Here is a 23,113-nt window from a genome sequence, read left to right on the forward strand (position 1 = left end):
GAGATCTTGACCTGAGCTGAAGAGTCAGATGCTAAACTGAGTAAGCCACCCAGGCGCCCCCTTCTTGTCCCTTAAAAAAAAAAAAAAAACATATTTTAGTTCTCCTTTTAGTGAGAGTCAGTTTCTGTCCCTTTTTCTGCCCTACTTGGGCCTCTTCTCTTCTGCATGGCCTTAGGCTCCATTGACCTTCCTTTTTGGGGGGTGGGTTCTTAATTCTAACACTTCGAACCTTGCCAGGCAACCCCATGGCATGTGAGTACTAGATTAATCTCATTCTTTAGGAGTAGGGAGAAGCAAATAGGTTATCTAATGTAAATATGAAAATCTTTTTTTTGTTGTTGTTGTTTCCTAAGCATGGAGTACAAAGTCTTCTTCAACTTTTTTGTTAATGACAATCCTTTTCTAAATTGTATATTTTCCTTGAAATCCTCTGTACCTTTTGGCATCGTGGTGCCAGTGTACTGAATATCAATGAGGATGATAGGTGTAGGAGGAGAAGAGATTTGTAGTCACCTCAAGTGATAGCCTCAAAAGTGTTTAGGGGAACGTAATCCCTGATCTTGACATTTCTGGGGGACCAAGTACCTTTCTCATGTCGAAGAACAGAAAAATCATGATTGACTAAAGGTCCCCGTGATTTTATTTCATCGTGATTCCCATTATATTTTCAACACATTGCAGAAAAGACCCCATAAAAATTGAATTAGTTAAATATCACAGGTTAAATATCACTGATTGGCTCAGTTGGTAGAGCATGGGACTCTTGATCTCAGAGTTGTGAGTTTGAGCCTCATGTTGATGGCAGAGATTACTTAAAAAAAAAAAAAATCACAGGACTAATTGCCATTTACAGTCTCTAATAATTACTGAGTTGTGATATTTACCTCCACATTAGCCATCTCAACATGGCATGACAGAAAGAACATAGGTTTTAGAGACAAATTTAGGCTTAAAATCCAGCATGTCTACTTCTCATCTGTGTGGCCTTAGATAACTTACTGAGCCTCTCTAATCTCACAGTATTGTCTATAAAATGCAAAAAATAGCACCTACCTCATAGAGTTTTAAGGGTTAAATGACATAATATGTGTTGTGCCCAGAAGAGTGACTGCACTATAGTAGGCTCTCCGTAAAAGTGGATTCCATTGGCTTTCTCTTCCCTCCAAAATTTCTATGTGCTTGGATGTGTTTCTAGTATAAATAGGAAGTTTAATATCCTTTATCTCTTTTATTTGATGATCTCCCTTGTTACATTTATATCTGCATAGATTACTGGTCAGCCATTTGAATGCCAAAAAGGAAATCACCCATTGTGCCAAAGAGCACTCTTAGAAGCAAGGGCCTATATAACAGGCATCCGGGTTCATCCTTTAAGGAAACACTATCTAAAAATGAGCAACTCTTTTACTGTGTTTGGCAGCATTACCCATCACCTTTTCTCTTGCTTTCCTACATTTTCCCTATGCACCTGAAGCTCGCATTATACTCTGTTAACTAACTGAAATTGAAATAAAAACTTTAAGGGCACCTGGGTGGTTCAGTCAGTTGAGTGGCTGGCTCTTGGTTTTGGCTCAAGTCCTGATCTTGCGGTCCTGGGATCAAGCCCCGCAACAGGCTCTGCGCTCAGTGGGGGGTCTGCTTGGGCAGACTCTCAGCCTCTCCTGCCCCTCCCCCTTCTCACACACACTCTCTCTAAAATAAATAAATAAATCTTGAAAAAAAGAAAAACAAAAAAATGAATTCATTAAATTGTGTTTCTTTTTTTTTTTTTTTTTAAGACTTTATTTATTCACGACAGACACAGAGAGAAAGAGAGAGTCAGAGACACAGGCAATGGGAGAAGCAGGCTCCATGCAGGGAGCCTGCCGTGGGACTCAATCCCGGGTCTCCAGGATCACACCCCAGGCTGAAGGTGGCACTAAACCGCCAGGCCACCGGGGCTGCCCTAAATTGTGTTTCTGTACTATCTGTAGCTACGGTTATACCAATGAGAGCAACTGTCTTCTCTGGACATGCAATTGCAAGATGAAGCAGAAGCCACCCAGGAAGTCTAGAGCCGAGAGAACATAGTCCCTCCATTTCCTCACTGTTGTTCTCATAAGCTACTATCTGTACTTCCACCTCCTGAGTGATCACGTCTTCCAAGGACATGGTCCAGAGATTTGCAAAACCCCTCAGCTCCCAATACTTTTGATCATTCATCTTGAGAGAAAGATCACCAGGAATAAAAATAGCTCCTGAGTTTTGCCTTTTAGCCCTATAGGCTGGGTTAGAAAGGTCTGTGCCACTCAAGGGACAGGAGGAAGAGAAAAGAGAAAGAGGTCCTCTTTCTGTACATAGACAACATGAGGGATCCCCCTGAAAAGAGTAGCCCTTAGTGGGTAAGTCTGGCTGTTCCCAGACTCCAGTCTGCTAGAGAGTGCCATGGAGGAAAGGGCTGCTGGAGTTGGAGCACTCTGAGCCCAAACTCCAAACCAGTATGATACAGCTCCCCTCCAGAAAGCCCTGCACTTAGGAGAAACTGCTGGAACCATCATCCAAACTGAGCAGGGCATGGGCTATAGGGCCAAAGGAGAGTGAAGGTCCAAATGAAAATCGGGCATGGAGCAGAGGAGGTGGGTCCAGAAAATGCAAAGGCATTTTCCCTCTAAGATATTTGTAGAAATGAATTAAGCTCTTTTAATCACAAGCATTTCAATTCTACAGATGTGTCTAAAAAGCTTTTCAAAAATCACTTTCTTGATTTTTCCAGTGGCTTAAAAAAAAACCACACATTTTTTCCCATATAAACAAGACTAGATTTATGTTTGCTTCCTCATCTGTACTATGTATATAAAAGCTCTTTTTGGCATGAACAAAGAGTTTAGCACTGATTATAATATATCTGTGCACATAGTTTTCATATATAATTACTTATTTGTAATTCATGAGAACTTTCATAGGACAATGATCCTAAAAAAAGAACTACAGGTTAAGTGGGGGCTCTTGACAACTAAATTATGTGAAAAATTCTTGTACAATTTGTTGTAACACGTTCTTTATTTCCAGTGAGGATTAGACAAAAGAAAATAAGATTTTAAGCAGAAATTCAAGGTGTGTCTCATGTAGTCTTAATATTCTCTGGTGACTTCTCTGGTGAAGTTGCCCTGCATCACTTAGCTATGCTGGTATCATTTTAACATTGGGACTTGTATCTTGACACCAAATAGATAGTACACTTGTTTTTTGTTGTTGTTGTTTTGTTTTTTAAAAATACGTATTCATTTATTTCAAAGAGAGAGAGAACATGAGTGGGAGAGGCAGAGAGGGAGAGAGAATTTTAAGCAGACTCCGTGCTGAGCATGGAGCCTGACAGGGCTTGATCTCACAACTATGAGTTCACCACCATGAGATCACTGCCTAAGCCAAAACCAAGAGTTGGGTGCCTAACTGTGCCACCCAGGTGCCCTGATAGTGCACATACTAAAGCAAAGACCATGCTTCTGGTTTTGTTTACCTTTGAAAGTCTCTGGGCCTTACACATATAATGAACGTTCAATTGCATTTGTTAGTGAGCTATACAGAAGATTCAGATTGAGCATATAGCACAATTTCCTAATTTGAAACTTTTCTCATTGGTTAGTGACCTAAGTAAGGCCGCATACCCTCATTTTGGAAACTATTAACCATTATATTGCCCTTGGAGTGGTTTACGGACCATGTGATTTGGATAGTCTCTTTGGATTGTTCCTGTCCCTGTGTTCTGTGGGAAAACAAAATAATGGAAAGGCTGGACGTCTTATCTGGAGCTCACCCTGGCCAACCATGTTAACTTTTGTTTGCTCCAAAGACTAAGTAATGAAAACAATAGATCTAGAATCTAGATCTTTATACCAGATCTAGTTTCAGCAAACAAGTTGGTCTCCAGCCTACCACCGCCACCACGCCCTTTCTAATTTGGAGAAGGGAACAAATGAATTCTGCAACATTTTTAAGCTCTTTTTAAAAAGTAGCAAAACATTCTAAAATAAAACTGGCTAATTTTTCTTATAAATGCATTGACACATATAACTTATGAACACCTATATCCTACTTAAACTATTTCAAAAGCTGAACAAATATCCGATATCAACCCAGCATCTCACAAACAGATGTTTCATGAAACACTACTTCTGTTGGATTGCTCACAGATATTCACAAACAAAAGTTTCCATGGTCAAATACATCTGAATATATGTATACATGCGTTCATGGAAATACAGGGAAAATTCTGGCTTTAACGTTAAGCACAGGTTTTCTCAGAAACTTTACTATCCCGATGACATTGTGAATTCCCAGGGAGATGATCTAGTGCACCCTTTTCTACACTTACTTGACCAAAGAACTCCTATTTCCTGCACCTTCGAAGAATACTCTGTAGAAACCAACGTAGAAATCCCTGGTTGTGACAATGGCTTTGCCTCCTCCATGGACTTACCCTGCTTCTTCCTTGCTTGCTGTCAGAGGCCCTATTTGTTTACTTTGTCTAGAGTGGCTTTCGCCTTCCATGGAGGCTGAGCCTCTCCTTGTCTCCAGAGAATGCATAGTGATTGAACCAAACCCCATACGTTGGTCTCCTTCCCTTTGCTAAGCCGTTGGTTCAAGCAGGGCTATGTCATGCAATTCTGGCCAATACAATCTGAGTGAAAACTTTCAGGGAGAGCTGTTAGGAGGATTTGTCTTAAGCTTAAAAAGATAACCAAGGCACCAACATCCCATTTTCTATTTCCGGACTTTTAAATTTGAGCTGTGGTGGCCATCTCAAGACCACGAAGGGAGCCAGCCTTGGAGGCCACTCAGAAATACCAAGGATTACTGAAAAGGAAAATGGAAAGAGTCAGCATCCTTGAGAACTGCATTGAATCACTCATTTTACCAGCCCTGGAACTGCCCTGTCTCTGCAGTTCTCTTCCGAGACATCATAAATAGTCTTTATTTTAAAAATCAGTTTCTTCTTTCTTTTTTTCCTGTTAACAGTCAAAATCATCCACATATGGGATCCACAAAATCATCCACATATCCACATCCACATCCACACATCCACATTCTAACTAGTCAGAGCCTTAATGCCCTTGGCACAAGCACAGGACATTCAAAGAATTAGTTTTGGAAATTGTAATTGTTAAAAAGCAGTAGCCTATTACAAACTGAGTGTCCCCTATTGTTATTACCAGGACTTTTAACCTTTATATTTAAATGAATGACTCTAATATTACCATTTTTAGTGTCTCTAAATTAGAAATTGAAACATTTATTCCTTCACAGCAGGGGCAGGCTGAGATGATAAACAATCATCAAAGCACTGCAGCAGTGAAATCCGTAAGGAACCACAAGCCCGAGAGCCTAAGCTGTAGGGAGCAGGACGCAACACGCACGAGAGCCCTGTGTCTACCTGTGGTTGCCCAGCATGTGCTGCCCGTTGTCAGGGCCAAGACTGTTCTCTCCTTTGCCTTTGCCAAGTTTGCATCGAGTTCTTCCTGTGTGCAATGCTTGGGCAGGTCCCCTCCCCTTCCTCCAGGTCCTACACCCCATCGCAGTCCTGCACAAGTCCCATCTGCAAGTAGTCTTCCTAGTTACTCCAGCCTCCACTAAACAGCCTTTTTGAAGGATTCTTCCTAGATACCTAGTCTGAACTGTTTTCTCTGGCATTTGGTTGAAACATTCTACAGGGAGAGAGAACCTCAAGCAGACTCTGCTGAGCACGGGGCTCGATCTCACCACCCTGAGATCATGACCTGAGCTGAAATCAAGAGTCAGACACTTAACTGACTGAGCCACCCAAGCACTCCTATAAGAAACACTTTTGCTGTAACACTGCTTATTCTAGCAGAAAATACACAGATAAGGCAACTGGCCTACACATAAAACTTCAAAATACAGTTGACACTTGAACAAGGTTGGGGTTGGGGGCACCAAATCCCCAGTTGAAAATTCTGTAAAACCTCTGACTCCCCCCAAATTAAATCAGTAATAGCCGACTGTTGACTGTCAGCTTAACCAATAATATACACAGTTGATTAAAAAATATTTAGTATGTCATATGTATTATATACTGTATTCTTACAATTGAGCTACAGAAAAGAAAATGTTATTAAGAAAAATCATAAGAGGGCAGCCCGGGTGGCTCAGCGGTTTAGAGCCTGCCTTCCACCCAGGGCGTGATCCTGGAGACCTGGGATCGAATCCCACGTCGGGCTCCCTGCAGGGAGCCTGCTTCTCCCTCCGCCTGTGTCTCTGCCTCTCTCTCATGAATAAATAAATAAAATCTTTAAAAAAAATCATAAGAAAGAGAAAATACATTTGCAGTTCTGCACTCCATTAAAAAAAAAATCTGTGTATCAGTGGACACATGTAATTCAAACCCGTGTTGTTCAAGGGTCAACCATTTATCAATTCAATACTCTAGCTGTAGTATAAAAGAGAAGAAAAGGAAAAGGAACACACACACACACATATATATCTCAACAGGTAAATATTTGTCACAATTGCAGGAGAAGCCACAATGAATTGCTGAGAAAATGCACACTGATGTAATGTTTGGTACTGGCAGCTTGAGTGCCACAAGCCATGGTGCCATGAGTGATGGGACTTTCTAAAATGATAAATGAATGATGAACAATCTAAATGATAAACAAAAAAGTACAACTTACCTTGATTTATGTGATAGTCTCATTCCTAGCAATTCAGTGTATATTAAAACAATGCAAAACATACTTTTTGTTGGTATTTAAGGTAAGTTTGGTTCTAGGTTCAAATAATTATAAACAAAATTTTCACCTGGGTGGCTCAGTTGGTTAAGCATCCGACTCTTGGTTTTAGCTCAGGTCATGGTGTCAGGGTTGTGAGCTAGAGCCCTGCATCAGGCTCCATCCTACTTAAGATTCTCTCCCTCTCCCTCTCCCTCTCCCTCTCTCCCCCCCCTCCCCCTTTCTTTTCCCCACCCCAGCTTGTGCACTCTCTTTAAAAAAAACAAAACAAAACAAAACTCACTTAATGAATGGCTAAGAGGACATTCAAATGCAATGGATGCAGGACAATTCTTCATGGTGGGGCACAGTCCTGAGCATTTTAGCATGCTTAGCAACTCCGGCCCTCACCCACTGCAGGCCAGCAGTACCCTCCAATCATTAGATTATACTGAAAGTCTCCATAAATTTCTAGAAAGATCTCTGGGGTAACTGGTTCTAATGACATCCACTGAGCTAAACCAAGACCAGTGGGGGTGGAATTACTACCAGAATCCAGAACATGACCCTTAGCTTTAAAGGCCCTGAGAACAGGACGTGAGTTCCCAAATGTCAGTTTACTGGTTCACTGCCTGGCTTCTGAAGCAGGTGCTGCAGATGAGCCACAGGAGGCGGCAAGGTCAGCTGGGGGTAGAGGGTGGTCTGCTTCACCCACAGGTGTTTTCATTTGTTCCATTTACCAGGTGAGCTCCCATCTATAATTCTTTTTTTTTTAATATTTTATTTATTTATTCATAGAGACACACAGAGAGAGAGAGAGAGGCAGAGACACAGGCAGAGGGAGAAGCAGGCTCCATGCAGGGAGCCCGACATGGGACTCGATCCTGGGTCTCCAGGATCAGGCCCCGGGCTGCAGGCAGTGCCAAACCGCTGCACCACTGGGGCTGCCCTATAATTCTATTTGAGCAAAGGGTTCCTCATTTTCAAGAAGTTAATGTTATATATGTTTTGACAGTTTTGTCCAGATTTATGTTTCCTGTGAGAGGAACTGTTGACCTCCTCACTCCATCATGCCATAAATGAATGTCTCTGGTTCTTTTTAATAGTTTCTACTTCTTTATCAAGACTCTCTATGCTTCAGTGTTTGTCATCATTGCTTCCATTCATTCTTTGAACATATTTATAATAGCTGCTTTAGAGTCTTTCTGTAATATAATTTTTGGACCCAAGCAGAGTCCGCGAGCTCGGCTGGTCACTCGATTCTGAATCGCACATCTCAATATTCAATCAGCACATTCACTTCCTGTGGTCATAACTTTATGGAAAACCATGAGAAATCCCTGCCCAATGACAGAAATTTCTCAGGTGATGGACTTGCTTATCAGCTCCCACTCTCCTCTGGACTTGGAAGAGCTAAGCATAGAGGGCTGTAGGACGAGAAAGAAGTATGAACTGTGGCGGGGTGGCCTGGCTCAGAGGTCATGGCTTTCTGGAAGAACTGCAATGACAGGCATCACCAAGGAGGATGTCCTTCAGCTGGCATGTCCTTCTCATGTAGATGACCCATGAGAGAGCACAGGGAGCGTGGACACAGAAACTGGGAAGCTGGAAGATCAGAAGATTCTCTGGTTCTAAGGTCAAGATGCTGATTAATATGACCCATTTGTACTCAAAACACTTGTGACACCAAACGTGTGGGTTTTCCACACCATGGAATTCTTCAATTCTCTGTAGACACCAATTGGGTGTCTAATAATTTAATTCAGTTATGACACTAATTACCTGGATTGAGTGAAGACCCCACAGTTTAAGGGCTCAGTTCCACAAGATGGCCCCTACTTCAGAGCCAGTCATGTGTCTGGGCCTCTTATACTTCTGACTGCTGGCTATTAATTAGGGATTCCTACGACCCCCTCCTCAGGTTTGATAATTTGCTAGGACAGCTCATTGAACTCAGATAGTTTACTTACTAAGCAGTTTATTATAATGGGCATAGCTCAAGAACAGCCACATGGAAAAGATATGTAGAGCAAAGTTATGGTGGGGAATGGGGGCCATGGAGCTTCCCTGCCAGAGAGCACATCCCCTCCCAGATGTGATCCCCATCCTAAAAGTTCTCCCAACCCCACTGTATAGAGTTTTTTATGGAGGTTCCATTATGTGGGGATGATTGATTAAATCGCTGGCCATTAGTGATTAACTCAATCTCTAATTGATTTGGATTGAGTTGGGCTCCCCACTCTCCCTGGAGGTTGGGGAGTGGGGCTGATAGTATGCCTTTGTCTTTCTGCTGATGAGCCCTCCATCCTGAAGCCATCTAGTGGTCTAGCCACCCACCATCTCATTAGCATATGGAAAGACACCCTTATCACTCTGGACATTGCAAGGGCCTAAGAAGCTTTTGTGTCAGGAATCAGAGGCTAAAACCAAATATGATAACAGAGGATGCTCCTATTAACCCTATCATTCAGAAAATTATCAGGGGTTTAGGAGCTCTGTGCTAGGAACTGAGAACAAAGACCAAATATATATTTCTTATTACATCACAATATCAAACTGGTGTATTCATCTAGCAGTTGAATGCCCTGCAGGGCTATGAAGGGGCTAGAAATATTCAGCTCCTTGGCCAAATTCTAGTTCCTTGACCGTGATTCTGTCTCCTTCGTCTTTATGGGCCTCAGCCTTTCTTTTCCTGTTCTTTTTTGGCTGACCTACTCCTAGCTCCATCTGGTGATAGCAGAAGCTTCTGGGAGCTACTTGTGACTATCTCCTCTTTGACCTAATGACAATTTAACCCTCAATTATATTATTTCTCTCACTCCAGTTCCCACGGGAGCTTACTTGAGCCCCCATGGTGAGCCCTGGAGGGGCACAACACAGCTTTGTGTCTGGCAGACCTAGGTCTCAGCTCCTCCTGACCAGTTGTGTGTGGTTCTTGGGTGGAGCTATTGCTCTCCCAAAGCCTAATGTACTAAACTGTGAAATGAATGAAGATCATAACACTTCACAGAGCTAACATGATGATAAAACGAGATAAGGTATGGGTAGCATCTGGCTAAGATAGTATTGCTAAGCATTATTGTCTTTTTTTGTCTTTTTGTTGCAGGGGCCATATTTCCTGTGTAATTCCTGTAATATTTAGATTACTGTCTAGTTCCCAGCTGCTGCTCAGTAACTATTTGTTAGGGGAATTACCTGCTGCTGTTCTATTCTGCACTTTTTGTTGATGATTGTCACACTATGCTCAGTGCAGTCTTAGGGCTTCTGAGGAGGTTCCCAAGGCCCCAGGTGGGTCAGGCCCCAGGTGAGACTCAATAAAGGTAGAAAGCAGAGGAGGGAAACAGCTGGCTCCATGCCCACTCTCATGGTAGCTCTGCTGGTCTACGTTTTATTAGTTTGGGAGCAATATTTTCCTTTTTTAAAGAGTAGATTCTGTGATTTAAAGTTTGAAGGGCACCTGGTGGCTCAGTCAGTTCAGCATTTAACTTTGGCTCAGGTCATGATCTCAGGGTCCTGGAACTGAGCTCTGCATTGGGCTCTCTACTCAGCACAGAAGTCTGCTTGTCTCCCTCTCTCTTTGCCCCTTCCCCTGCTCACATTATCTTTCTAGAATAAAATAAATCTTAAACAAATAAAAAATAAAGTTTGAAAATAACTGCCTTATGCTTTGAATAGCTTAGAGAAGGAATTTAATTTTATGAATGACACAAGTGTTTACATCTTCATTCTCCAAAACGTTAGCCACTATAAATTATTCAATTCAGTTCCTCAATTTCACTAGCCATATTTCAAGTATTCAATAGCCAGTGGCTATTGGCTAGTGGCTACAATTTTGGACAGTACCAATATAAATATTTCCATCATTGCAGAAAGTTCTAGTAGACAGCATTGATTTATGTTTTATATTATTTAAATCATAGGACTTAATTGATAGTGGCTATGTACTCTGTGCTGTAATATGTTTATAGACTTAAAGGGTAAGTTGGGTTGCCCATAGATGTAGATTTGGGTCGTGCTATAACTTGCCATGTGGCCTACTGGACTGGCCTCATGTTTCCTCATCTGTATCAGCGAGGTGGGGGCCACATCAGAGTTTCTATTTTATCTCCAAGGTCCCTTTGTTACTTTGTTCCCTTGGACCCACACCCATGTTTAAAATAAACTGCTTTATTAGGTAATAATTGGCTTACTCTCCCACTTTTGTTAACTGGCACTATTTATAACTACCAACAAAAACCTCTGATCAGCATAAGATTACAGAATCCTTATAGTGAGTTGAAGTAATACCAGTCCAAAACTTAGGAATGAGATATTGTGGTAAGCTTTGCCTTGTGTCTGGTAATTGTTCAATGCTCATGTGTGTTTTTCAAATATTGAAAGTATCTTATTAATTGCCCCTCCCTTCCCTGTCACAACTTTCTCCTACTCCTATGGCTTAAGGGGTCCAGGTTAGGGGTCCCCTAACCAAATGGTCATTTAAAATTTCTTTGAGTTTTTAAGGGGATCCTGGGTCAAAGGAGGTAGTGGTCCTCAAAGTTCTATTTGGAAATTTAGAAAAGTAACTAAAATAAGTCAAGTTATCAAATGCACAAATGAAACTGAAAATCTAGGATTGACTTTTCAGTATAGACAACAGAATGTGCAGTGTGATTATATTTTGAAAATATATATTGGGTGGGACTTCTGGCTATGGCAGAGTGAAAAGGTTGACAAATTCTCAGCCCTCCTGCCCCCCAAAACTATAAAACTGAGCAAAATGGTAAAAACAAACAAACAAACAAACAAAAAACAACCAATTTCAGGGCTTGGGAAATTAAGCAAAAGGAAAGAACAAATTGAGAAGCATTTAGCTGCTAAACTTTTATGTTAAAATGATGAGGATTTGTGGCCTTCATGGGATCCCTTCCCTGTGCCCCCAGTACATCTAGCCTGGTAATTTTACCAGCACAATACTGGCTGTGAAAACCAGCAGCCTTACTGTCAGAAAGGGGCAGATTAGATTTGGAAAGAAAGGTAAAAACTCATACCCAGCAATGTTGTCAGTTAAAGCAGCAAACTCAGTAGGATTGAAAAAAGATACTTTGCAGTGCTGCTGGTCTGAGATTGCAGTCCTGGTTAGAAGAGAGTGGCTGATGAGTCAGAAATTTAATGGGGGAAATCCTAGAAATAAGAGCCATAAAAAAGCTGTATAAGCTCTCCATGCATCCCTAGTTGACGAGGACACTATGCATATGTACAGAGGGGAGCCAAGAAATTCTGGAACAAAATACAAGTCAGGCAGACTTGAAAACTGACTGACCTTTAAATGCATTCCTCAACCCACACACAAATCCATCAACAGAGGATGGATCTTATAGGCTTAAGGTGTTTGAGCAGAACCTCTCTTCCCAGTCATCAGCTGACCACTAAACTATGCAGACACAGGGACAATGCTTTGGGGGCCTGGCTAAAAATTAAACATAAGAATTAAAAATAATAAAACAGCATGTGTGGCCATGAAACATTCATGGCCACACACTGCAGGAGACACAGATTCCACAGATTAAGTCCAGACAAGTTAATAAAAACAACATACTCATCCCAGAAAAAGAAATTAGAATCCAGAGTTGCTATAGTATATTTTCTAAAATGTCAAATTTTCAAGAAAAATGATGAGACATGGGAAAAAACCAGAAATCTGATTTATACTCTTAAAAAATGTGACTCATACTCAAAACAAAATAAAACAACAGAAACTCTGAGTAGGCCCAGAAACCAGATTTAGCAGGGGAAAAAAGTCAAAATAGCTATTATAAATATATTCAAAGAACTAAAGGAAACTACACCTTTAGAACAGTTCAGTGACAATGACTTGACAAATAGAGAATCTCAACAAAGAAGTAGACATTATAAAAAAGAAACTAATGGGAATTTTGAGTTGAAATATATAAAAACAGAAAATTTTTAAAATCTGGAAGAGGTCACAGAAGAAAAAAAAATCAATGAACTTGAATATGGATCATTAGGAATTATTCAATCTGAGGAACAGTGAGGAAAAATATTAAAGAAAAATAAACAGAGCCTCAGAGACTGGTGGGATAGCATCAAGCATACCAATATACATGCAGTGGGTGTCCCAGAAGGCTAAAAGAAAGTGGCAGAATAATACGTCATGACATAATGGCTGAAAAATTCTCAAATTTGATGAAAGCAGTAATCTATAGACCCAGAAGTTCAACAAACTCCAAGCAGAACATATAAAAAGAGATCCACTCCTAGACACATCATAGTCAAAACTATTAGAAGGCAAATACAAGGGAAAAACTTGAAACCAGTGAAAGAAAACATCTCATCACAAACAAGGGAAAAATAATGGTCAACTTCTTGTCAGAAACCTGGAGGCCAAAACAGAATAGAATTAGTTATTCAGATTGCTCAAAGAGAAAAGAAAAACTCTTAACCAAGAATTTTACATCCAGTAAAACTATCCTTTAGCAATGAAAATGAAACAAAGACGTTCCCAGATAAAGATTGAAAGAATTTGTTGCTAGCTGACCAGCTTCATAAGGAATGCTAAAGGAAGTTCTTCAGGCTGAAAGGAAGTGACACCAGGTGTTAACCTGAATCCAAAGAAGAAATGAAGGCTTTCACAAGGATGGTGCCAAAAGCCAGAAGGAAACCCCTGCTCCTTCCCTAAAGCCAAAGCAAAGGCTTTGAAGACCAAAAAAGTGGTGTTGAAAGGTGTCCACAGCCACACGCGGAAAGATCCACACATCACCTGCTTTCTAATAGCTCAAGACATTACCACTGTGAAGAGAATCCAGATTATCTTTGGAAGAGTGCCCCGGGAGAAACAAGCCTGACCGCTATGCCATCATCAAGGTCCCCCTAACCACCGAGTCAGCCATGAAGAAGATAGAAGAAAGCCACACACATTGGGCAGCCCCAGTGGTGCAGCGGTTTAGCGCTGCCTGCAGCCCGGGTGTGATCCTGGAGACCTGGGATTGAGTCCCACATCAGGCTTCCTGCATGGAGCCTGCTTCTCCCTCTGCCTGTGTCTCTGCCTCTCTCTCTGTCTGAATTAAAAAAGAAAAGAAAAGAAAAAAAGAAAAAGAAAAAAAGAAAGCCACACACTGTTCATTGTGGGTGTCATGCCAAGGCCAACAAGCACCAGATCAAAGAGGCTGTGGGGAAGCTCTGTGACACTGATGTGGTCAGGGTCAACACCATGATCAGGCCTGATGGGCAGAAAAAGACATATGTTTGGCTCCTGACCATGATGCTTTGGATGTTGCCAACAAAATTGACATCGTTTAAACTGAGTCCAGCTGGCTAATTCTAAATGTAAACTTTCATTGTGAAAAGAAAGAAGAAAGAAAAAGAAAGAAAGAAAGAAAGAAAAGGAAAAAATGAAGAACATGGGAATGGTAAACATGTGAGTAAATATAAAGACTATAAATATATTTTTTCTCTTGATTTTTTTAAAAGTCAATATTCTATAAAACTGTAACACTACTATTAAGCTGATCATTATCACATACATAATTACAAACAGAAATAGCATAAAGGAAAGGGAGAATGTGTTATATTGGAGGAAAGTTGCTATATTTTACTGGAATTAAGTCAGCATTCACTTGAACTAGATTATGACAAGGTAAAATTTTAATCCCTAGAGCAATCACTGATAAATTCTAAGAATACTTTTAAAGTCAGAAATAAAGATAATGCACTTAAAATATTTTTATCACAAAAGAAAACAGCAGAAGAGCAATAGAAGAACAAAAGCCAAAAAAAAAAAAAAAAAGAAGAAGAACAAAAGCCCCTCCAACATATAGAAATTAAACAACAAAGGGAGGTATTTCACAATACTAAAAATCTCAATAAATCATGTAGATATAAGTGTATACACACCTAACAAATAGAGCCTCAAAATATATAAAGCAAAAATTGACAGAATTGAAGGAAGAAATTGACAATTCCATGACTACTGTTAGAGATTCCAATACCCACCTTTTGGTAATTGACAGACTAACTGGACAAAAATGAATAAAGATAGAGGAGACTTAAAAATTCTAACAGCAGTGGAATACGCATCCTTTTATTTATTTTTTTAATGATTTATTTTTGAGTAATCTCTATGCCCAACATGGGGCTTGAACTTACAACTCTAAAATCAAGAGTCACATGCTCTACTGACTGAGCCAGCCAGGTGACCCAGAATACATGTCCTTTTAGACTGTACACAAAGTATTCTCCAGGATAGATCATATAATAGGTCCTAAAACAAAGCTAAATAAATTGAAAATGACTGAAATTATTCAAAAGATGTTCTCTGACCACAGTGGAGTTAAAAAGATCATCAACAGTAAGAAACAGGAGTTCTCCAAATATTTGGATATTCAACAAAGAACTTCTAAATAACCCAGGGACAATAGAAGAAATCAAGAAGGGAATTTCGTGGCTGCCTCGGTAGTTCGGTCAGTTAAACATCTGACTCTTTGTTTCAGCTCAGGTCTTAGTCTCGGGGTCATGAGTGTGAGGACTGAGCGTGGAGCCTGCTTAAAAAACAAGAGAGGCATGTGGGTGGCTCAGTTGATTGTCTGACTCTTGATTTGGGCTCAGGTCATGATCTCAGAGTCATGAGATGGAGCCTCATTTGAGCTCTGCACTCAGGGCAGAGTCTGCTTGAGACTCTCTCTCTCCCTCTCTTTCTGTCCCTTCCCATTCTCTCAGATAAATAAGTAAATAAAACCTTTTTTTTTTTTTAAAAAGGAAATTTCAAAACATAATGGATTTAAAATAAAACACAACATATTAAAATGTATGAATTGCAGCTAAAGCAGTGGTTCGGAGGAATCTATAACACCAAATCCTTCTATTAAAGAAGAAAGAATATTGGGGCACTTGAGTAGCACAGTCAGGATAAGCATCCACTCTTGGTTTCAGCTCAGTTCATGATTTCAGGGTCACGGGATCAAGCCCCCTCACACTCAGCACTGAGTCTGCTTGAGATTCTATCTCCTTATCCCTCTGTTCCTCCCCACCATGCTCGCTTGTGTGCTCTCTCTCTAAAATAAATAAATCATTTAAAAAGAAGAAGTATGGGGATCCCTGGGTGGCTCAGGGATTTGGCACCTGCCTTTGGCCCAGGGTGCAATCCTGGAGTCCCGGGATCGAGTCCCGCATCGGGCTCCCGGCGTGGAGCCTGCTTCTCCCTCTGCCTGTGTCTCTGCCTCTCTCTCTCTCTCTATGTCTATCATAAGTAAATAAAAATAAATCTTTAAAAAAAAATAAAAAGAAGTATTATGAGCCAATTACCTCAACGTTCACCTTAAAAAATTATTAAAAAAAAGAGCAAAAAAAGAGCAAATGAAACCTTAAGTAAGCAGAAGAAAGGAAAAAAAATAAAGATTAATGTAAAAATCAATAAAATAGAAAACAGTAAATACAGAAAATCAATTCAATTAAGCCAAACTATGTACTTTGAAAAGATTTTTTTAAATCTTTAAAAGAAATTTAAAAGAAAGAGGGAAGACAAATTATCAAAATCAGCAATGAAAGAGGGGATATTACTACCAATCTGGTAAAGGTATTTTTTATTTTAAAGATTTTATTTTAAAATTTTATTTATTATTTTATTTTAAGTAATCTCTACACCCAATGTGGGGCTCGAACTCACAACCCTGAGATCAAGGGTCGCATGCCCTACCAACTGAGCCAGCCAGGCACCCCTGATAAAATGAAAGGATTTTCTAGGAATATCATGAAAAGACACATTACCAAAACTGACTCAAGAAGAAAGAGAAATTCTGTATAAATCTATAATAAGAAATTGAATTTGTAGTTTAAAAATTTCAATAAAATAAACTGTAGGTATAAATGTTTTCACTGGCAAATTCTACTAATATTTAAGGAATAATACCAACTCTACACAATCTCTTCCAGAATACAGAAGAGGAGGAAACACATTCTAACTTGATTTATTAGAGAAGCATTATCCTGATACCAAAACCTGACAAAATATCACACACACATACATAAACTATAGACCCAAACTCCTCATGAACATACATGTAAAAATCCTTAACAAAAATTAGCAAATCACATCCAGCAGTATGAACCAAAAGGACCATCAGGACCTAGACAGGTTGATTTTGGTGATCCAAATTATGAGTAATGATTGTCTCTGGATCCTGAGATGATGGGCAGTTTGTTTTTCTCTAAATTTCCAATAATGCACATGGCTTACTGCTTCAACAAGAATTTAAATATTATTATTTCAAAGGCATACAAAGAATTTTCTTTCCGTATTTTTCTGGAGTAGCCAGAGAGTAGAAGAAATGCTGGTTTGGATGAAAGATTCACAAAGACAAAAAAGACACTTCTCATTTTCTACAAAGTAAAAGATAAAATGAAAGCACGGAGCAAAGAAATTGGATACAGTAAGTGTGACAGGATGCCCTCTCCTCTTTCCCTCAACAGGCAGGGGAGGCACAGTTCTCAGCCACAGGACGGCCACGGGCTTCCCAACCCCCCAACCCTCCGGAGGAGCCACTTTTCCCAAACGATGGGGGCTGGGAGCGTTTGCACATGGATATGAGTCAAGGGACCTACCTCCTCTTTAAAGGAAACGTGATCGCGAAATCCTCAAAATGGCACTTTTAAAAAATGGCATGGCCCCTGCAGAGAAGAGAAATTCCCAAGTATTTTAATTCATTCCCCATTCTCAGCAGGGACCTTGAACATTATTATGAACAGACAGTTGCTCTCGCACCAAAACAGAATGAGGTTTTTGTGCTTTTGGAGTAGCGTCTGCTGGGGAGAACTGGTCTGCCTCTGAACGCCCCCGTAGGGATCCTACATTTTATTTAATTTCATATCTTACTTTATGTTTGGGGTTGCATTTGGAGAAGGGGATGATGGTTGGTAAAGAGAAGGCTTTTTCACCTTAGTAACCTCCTATCTTCCCCGGAACCCCGGCTCGCAGCTCTGGTGACACAGCCTCTCGCTCCTCACTTGGGACCAGAGTGGGCTCACTTGGAGAGCAGGTGCGTGGGGCCGACCACAGAGCTGGCGCTGATGCCACGGTGAGCAGGGCGCCGGCTGGGGCAGAGCCGGGCCTGCGATGGGCGGGGTCCTTCCCTCTCTCTACGTGGGCCCAAATGCCTCCCCATCCGTGTGACACTGCCCCCAAATCCCTTTAACAAGAATGCATTTGCTTCTATGTCCAGAGTGCTAATGACTGTAGAAGAGGACAACCAGGGGCTCGTATTCAAGGTCACTGGCAAAGGGACCCAGAGCCGGTTCAGGGGACCAACTGCGGAGAGTTCCAGGTCCTCCTGCAGGCTGAGGCCCACACTGTGAAGCCATCTCTCCACCAGACCTAGAAACTGCCTCTGGATTCCTGTCAAAGAACAGCTCTGGTTGGGTGCTTGGGCTCCGGGCTGAATCACAAATACCCAAGAACCCCATGCTGCAGCCTGGCTGACTTCACGCAGGTAAGGCTCGGGCCGCGGCTCCCATGCACAGCACACAAAATGGCAAGGAGCAGCGCACAGGACACCCCAACGGAAAGGGAGGAGGTGCTGGATCCCATTTACTGGGAGGAGCACTAATGCGAGGGCTGCCGCTGCTGCCTCAGGACCTTCTGACAAGGGGCCCCTGGGGGGCTCAGCCGTGGAGCGCCTGCCTTGGGCCCAGGCCGCGACCCCGGGTCCCGGGATCGAGTCCCGCATCGGGCTCCCCGCGGGGAGCCTGCTTCTCCCTCTGCCTCTCTCTGGGCATCTCATGAATACATAAAATCTTTCAAAAAAAGAAACTTCTGACAAGCCCAGTGGGAGGCTGGAGGGTGGCTGATGGGGAAGAGGCCACGAGACAGAAACTGAGAGTGAGAAGAGCCCATTTATGGGGCGAGTCAGGTATGAGAGGCCTGGGGCCCGGGGAGGCGGGCGGGCCCGGAGCCGCCGGGGCAGGCAGAGGAGGCTGCAGAGGCCCACTGAGGCCAGGGCCTGGGCGGTGGCAGGGTGCCTGTGTCCGCAGTCCCCTGAGGCTGACCGTGGGGTGAGGCCTGGGCCTGAGGCAGCTGGCCCTGCCCGTCCTCTCCTGCAAAGGCTCGGCCTCCCGTCGAGGCCAGGCGCGCAGGAGGAATGGGAGCAGAAACCCCTAGGCCTGAAGGTCAGGCTTTCAGCCGCCCTGGGATGGGCCGCCCGGCGACTGGTGCGCGGCTCTCCCCTGCTTCCCGAGCCCCCGGACTTGCACCTGCTGCTCCTCTCTGGGCCCCACGAGCTCTGGTTCCTTCATGTGGCTTCTGCGCCTCTGCTGTCGGGCGCCTGCCCCGAACTTCACTGAAAGGCAGTGCCATGTGGTGGTTGAACAGGTCGGCTCTGGGCCAGGCTGCCATTCGCCGTGCAGTCAGGGCCAAGTTACTCAAGCTCCTCTGCCTCAGTTTCCTTCTATGCAAAGGGGGATACTACTACAGCCTGTTTTCATAAGGCTGTTGTAAGAATTGAAAGAATAAGTACCTATCGAGCCCTCGTGGGTGCCTGGCGTTCGGCACGAAGGTTGGCTCTTGGCTCATTCATTACTCACTCAGCACATTTGTGTTGTGCACCCACTTGCCACAAAGCGCATTAGGGGTGGAGATACAGTCATGAGACAAAGAGGCACCGTCCTTGCCCTCAGGAGGCTTCTAGTCTAAATGACGTGTTCTTAGACTTTAATCAAATACTTACACTGTAATTAGTTGTACTTGCTGCAAACTTTTTTTGGTGTGATAGTATCGTAAATGCAAGTAAGGGGAGACAGAGCTGCAAGGGGTGGTGCGTGCAGTGCTAAGAGAGTGTAATAGGGCTTCTCGCCTGGGCTGGGGTGGAATGTCTGAGGAAGGCTGACGGGCATTACAGTTCCTTGCTTCCACCTTTTCACTTAGCATCTTTTTCTGGGGTAAGATTTTATGCATTTATTCATGAGAGACACAGAGAGAGAGGCAGAGACACAGGCAGAGGGAGAAGCAGACTCCCTGTAAGGAGCCCGATGTGGTACTCGATCCTAGGACCCCGGGGTCATGACCTGAGCCAAAGGCAGATCCTCAAGCACTGAGCCCCCCAGGCGTCCCTTTCACTTAGCATTTTGAGATAATCACCCGCTACCCCTTGGACTGGGTGGTTCATGAAAAGAAGCCAGTTTGCCTCTTGAACTAAATCAGTGCCCAGGGGTTGAAGCAGGATATCGTGTATACATCAACCTCCATAGAGAGTGTCAGGAGGGCACCTCTGAGATCTTCATGTCTCTTCCACCAGCTCTGGCATGTGGGACACACCATCAGAGTCGCCTGGGCCCCAACTAACCAGCCCTGGAGCTAAATAACCACCATAGACCTTATTCCCAGAGGTCTGGGTGAGCCCTGGCACCACAGAAGACCCCTGACCTCCACCTCGGGCCAGGTGAGGCTTGTTGGGTGGGTCTTGTCCAAAAATAGGGAGTAGCTCAGATTCTTTCAGAGCCAAAGTAACAAATGACAAGAGAGGTGCCAAGAATGTAAAAATCCAGTGACTACCGTGGACATAAAACTGCTCAGCTTCAAGTCTCAAAGATATGGCCTGATGTCTGGGAGAATGCATGAGAACATGGTAACTGTGGTGACCCGTAAAGACTGGGATGAAAATGAGATTTGTTTTTCATTGTATTCTTTCATACTTAAAAAAATTTGGGCCATGTATCTATATAAAAATATATAATTTATAATTAAAATTAAGCGAATGATGGGCTTCAAACACAGAACATAGTTAAAAGCCACATAATCTGATGTAAAACAGAAGATGTGATGGAGATTTTTTTTTTTTTTTTAAGATTTTATTTATTTACTCATGAGAGATACACAGAGAGAGGCAGAGACACAGGCAGAGGGAGAAGCAGGCTCCATGCAGGGAGATGGACGTGGGACTCGATCCCGGGACCCCGGGATCACACCCTGGGCTGAAGGCGGTGCTAAACCGCTGAGCCACCTGGGCTGCCCTGTTTATTTTTAACGAAGCTATGGATTTTGTCCTTTGGTGACTTTGCTGGAGGAAATGGCTACTACAGCGGAGCGTGTAGGAATTGATTTTTACTCTTTCATTCAAAACATACCCACCAGAAAAAACAAAACAAAACAAAACAAAACCCCACCATGTGCCAGGCACTGTTCTAGATGCTGAGGACAGAGTGGTGAACCAAACAGAAGTCCCCATCATCCCCCAAATTTCCTTTCCTCAAGGAGTTTAAATTTGAGAGCACCTAAGTTCTAGTCCTGGCTATGTTACAAATTAGCTGTTTGACCTTAGAATCTTTAGGCTTCTATATCTCTAAAATAGGGGCTATACAAGATCTTCAAGTAGATTTAACCATCTATTCTGACCCTAAGAGGTCAAGGGTACATAGTAGCACAGGCTAGGCACTGTATTCATTCTCTAGGGTTTTGTAACAAATTACAACACATTTAGTGCCTGTAAGCAACACAGATGTATGTTCTCACAGTCTGGAACTCAGAAATCTGACACAGGTCCTCATTGGGCTAAAATCAAGGGGTTGGCAGGGCTGCGTTCCTTTCTGGATATTTTATGGAAGACTCTGTTCTCTTGCCTCTTCCAGCTTCGAGGGGCCATCTGTAGTCCTTCTTCCATCTTCAAAGCCAGCAGCAGCAGGTCAAGTTCTCATCCTTCATCTGACCTCCTCTTCTGCCCTGAAGGACCTCTGTGATTGGGTCCACCCGAATAATCCAGAAAAGTCTCCCCATTTTAAGGTCTGATTGGCAATCTTAATTCTATCTGTAACCTTAATTCCCCTTGGCTGTGTAACAGAACATATTCACAGATGCTGGAGATTAGATCATGGACTTCTCGGCGGGGAGGGGGGGAGACCCATTATTCGGCCCAATATAGATGTTTAACAAACAACATGAACCAGCAGTTCTCAGATTTTTGAATTTCACAAACTGTTTAGACAAACAAGCTGTTGTGGTTATCTATTTCTGTGTACCAAATCACTCCCAAACTCAGTGGTTTGAAGCAACAAAAATTATTTATTTTCCTCACAAATCTGCAGTTCGGGCAAGGTTGGTGGAATTCATCTCTGATCCATGTAAGTATCGGTTGTGGCAGCTCAACTGGAGCTGAAGGATCCTCTTCCAAAAGGGCTCGCTCCACGTCTGGCAGGTTGGTGCTGGCTCAGTTAGGACCTCGTCCAGTACTGGCCAGGGGCCTTGCTTCCTTTCTCTATGGGCCTCTCCTCATGGCTTCTTGGGCATTCCAACAGCATGGCAGTTGGGTTCCATAAGTAAGTGTTCCAGAAAGCCTAGGAGGAAGCTGCAAGGCTTCCTATGACCTAGTTGCAGAAGTTCTCAACTATTAGTTATGCCCACTCTATTTTATTAGCCAAGTGAATCGATAAGGCCAGCCCCCAGATTCAAGGGGAGACAAATTAGATGCACCTCTCAATGGGAGACGCGCCAAAGAATTTGTGACTATCCTTAAGCTACTGCACACATAAAACAAAAAACAAAACAAAAACCAAACTCACAGACAAAAGGGAAGACCAACATAGTATTGCCATATTTTGCTTTGACAAAAAAAAAAAAAAAAGCCACAAATGTTATCATCTATTACATTGTCCCATCTGTTTCTTAAAAATAAGTCCTTTCTACCAAAAAGAGTAGAAAGGACATAATCCTAGAACAAATGGTAGTTCTCCGAAATTGAACAAATTCAGCTTCATTAAAAATACACTAGGCGCTATCCTGTATTTATTTATTTATTTATTTATTTATTTATTTATTTATTTATTTATGTTTTATTTTTTCCCTTTGAAGCCAGGTGAACAGCTCAGTGGTGGTCAGGACCCCTGAGGGCCAGCAGGCCTTAGGCGGCAATGCCTGTGCGTGCGGAGCCGCAGGCCGCGCCCCGGGCCAGGTTTGCAGCTGGACCTCCGGGAGCCCGTGTCCTGCAGGTGCCAGGCGCCGCCCAGGGCTCGCGGCAGAAGGATCTGCCCGCGTCTAGGGTTTGCCTCCCGGAGGCGACGAAGGGGCTCCCCCCGCCCCGCAGAGCCAGGCTCCCCGCAGGTGCGGGCCTAGGCGGGCGCGGACGCACCTGGCCCCAGGCCCCTGCCATCGCCGCGCTGAGCTTCTCAGAGCCCCTGGGGAGGCTCCGTGGTGCCAGCTCCCACCGCCTTCACAGTCTGGCGCCCTCGGTGACCGGGATGCCCCCAAGATGCGGCCTCGGTGACCGGGATGCCCCCGGGATGCGGCCTCGGTGACCGGGACGCCCCCGGGACGCGGGTCGGCGGGGCGCAGGTGGACCGGGGCGCGGGGGCGGCTCGGCCTCGGCCTCGGTCCCCCGACCCGGCCCCGGGCTGGCGGCCTCCCGCCCCAACACCGCAGCAAACAGCGCATCTGTGTT

The 23,113-nt window shown here is 43.2% G+C and overlaps 2 long non-coding RNA genes across 7 annotated transcripts in view; one reads left to right on the top strand and one right to left on the bottom strand.

The window, feature by feature from the left end:
- LOC140636516 (uncharacterized) overlaps positions 1 to 23,113 on the bottom strand; it is a 43,321-nt gene that overhangs the window by 16,479 nt on the left and 3,729 nt on the right. The window lies entirely within an intron of this gene.
- On the top strand, positions 16,800 to 22,456 carry LOC140636519 (uncharacterized). Of its 2 annotated transcripts, none has more exons than XR_012033718.1 (4): positions 16,800 to 17,770; positions 17,915 to 18,181; positions 19,982 to 20,125; positions 21,312 to 22,456. It is a non-coding gene; the product is annotated as an uncharacterized lncRNA (long non-coding RNA). The 2 variants fall into 2 exon arrangements; XR_012033719.1 differs by having other exon boundaries at positions 16,800 to 17,731.

Source organism: Canis lupus, chromosome 7 (assembly GCF_048164855.1).
Source record: "Canis lupus baileyi chromosome 7, mCanLup2.hap1, whole genome shotgun sequence".
Taxonomy (NCBI): Eukaryota; Metazoa; Chordata; class Mammalia; order Carnivora; family Canidae; genus Canis; species Canis lupus.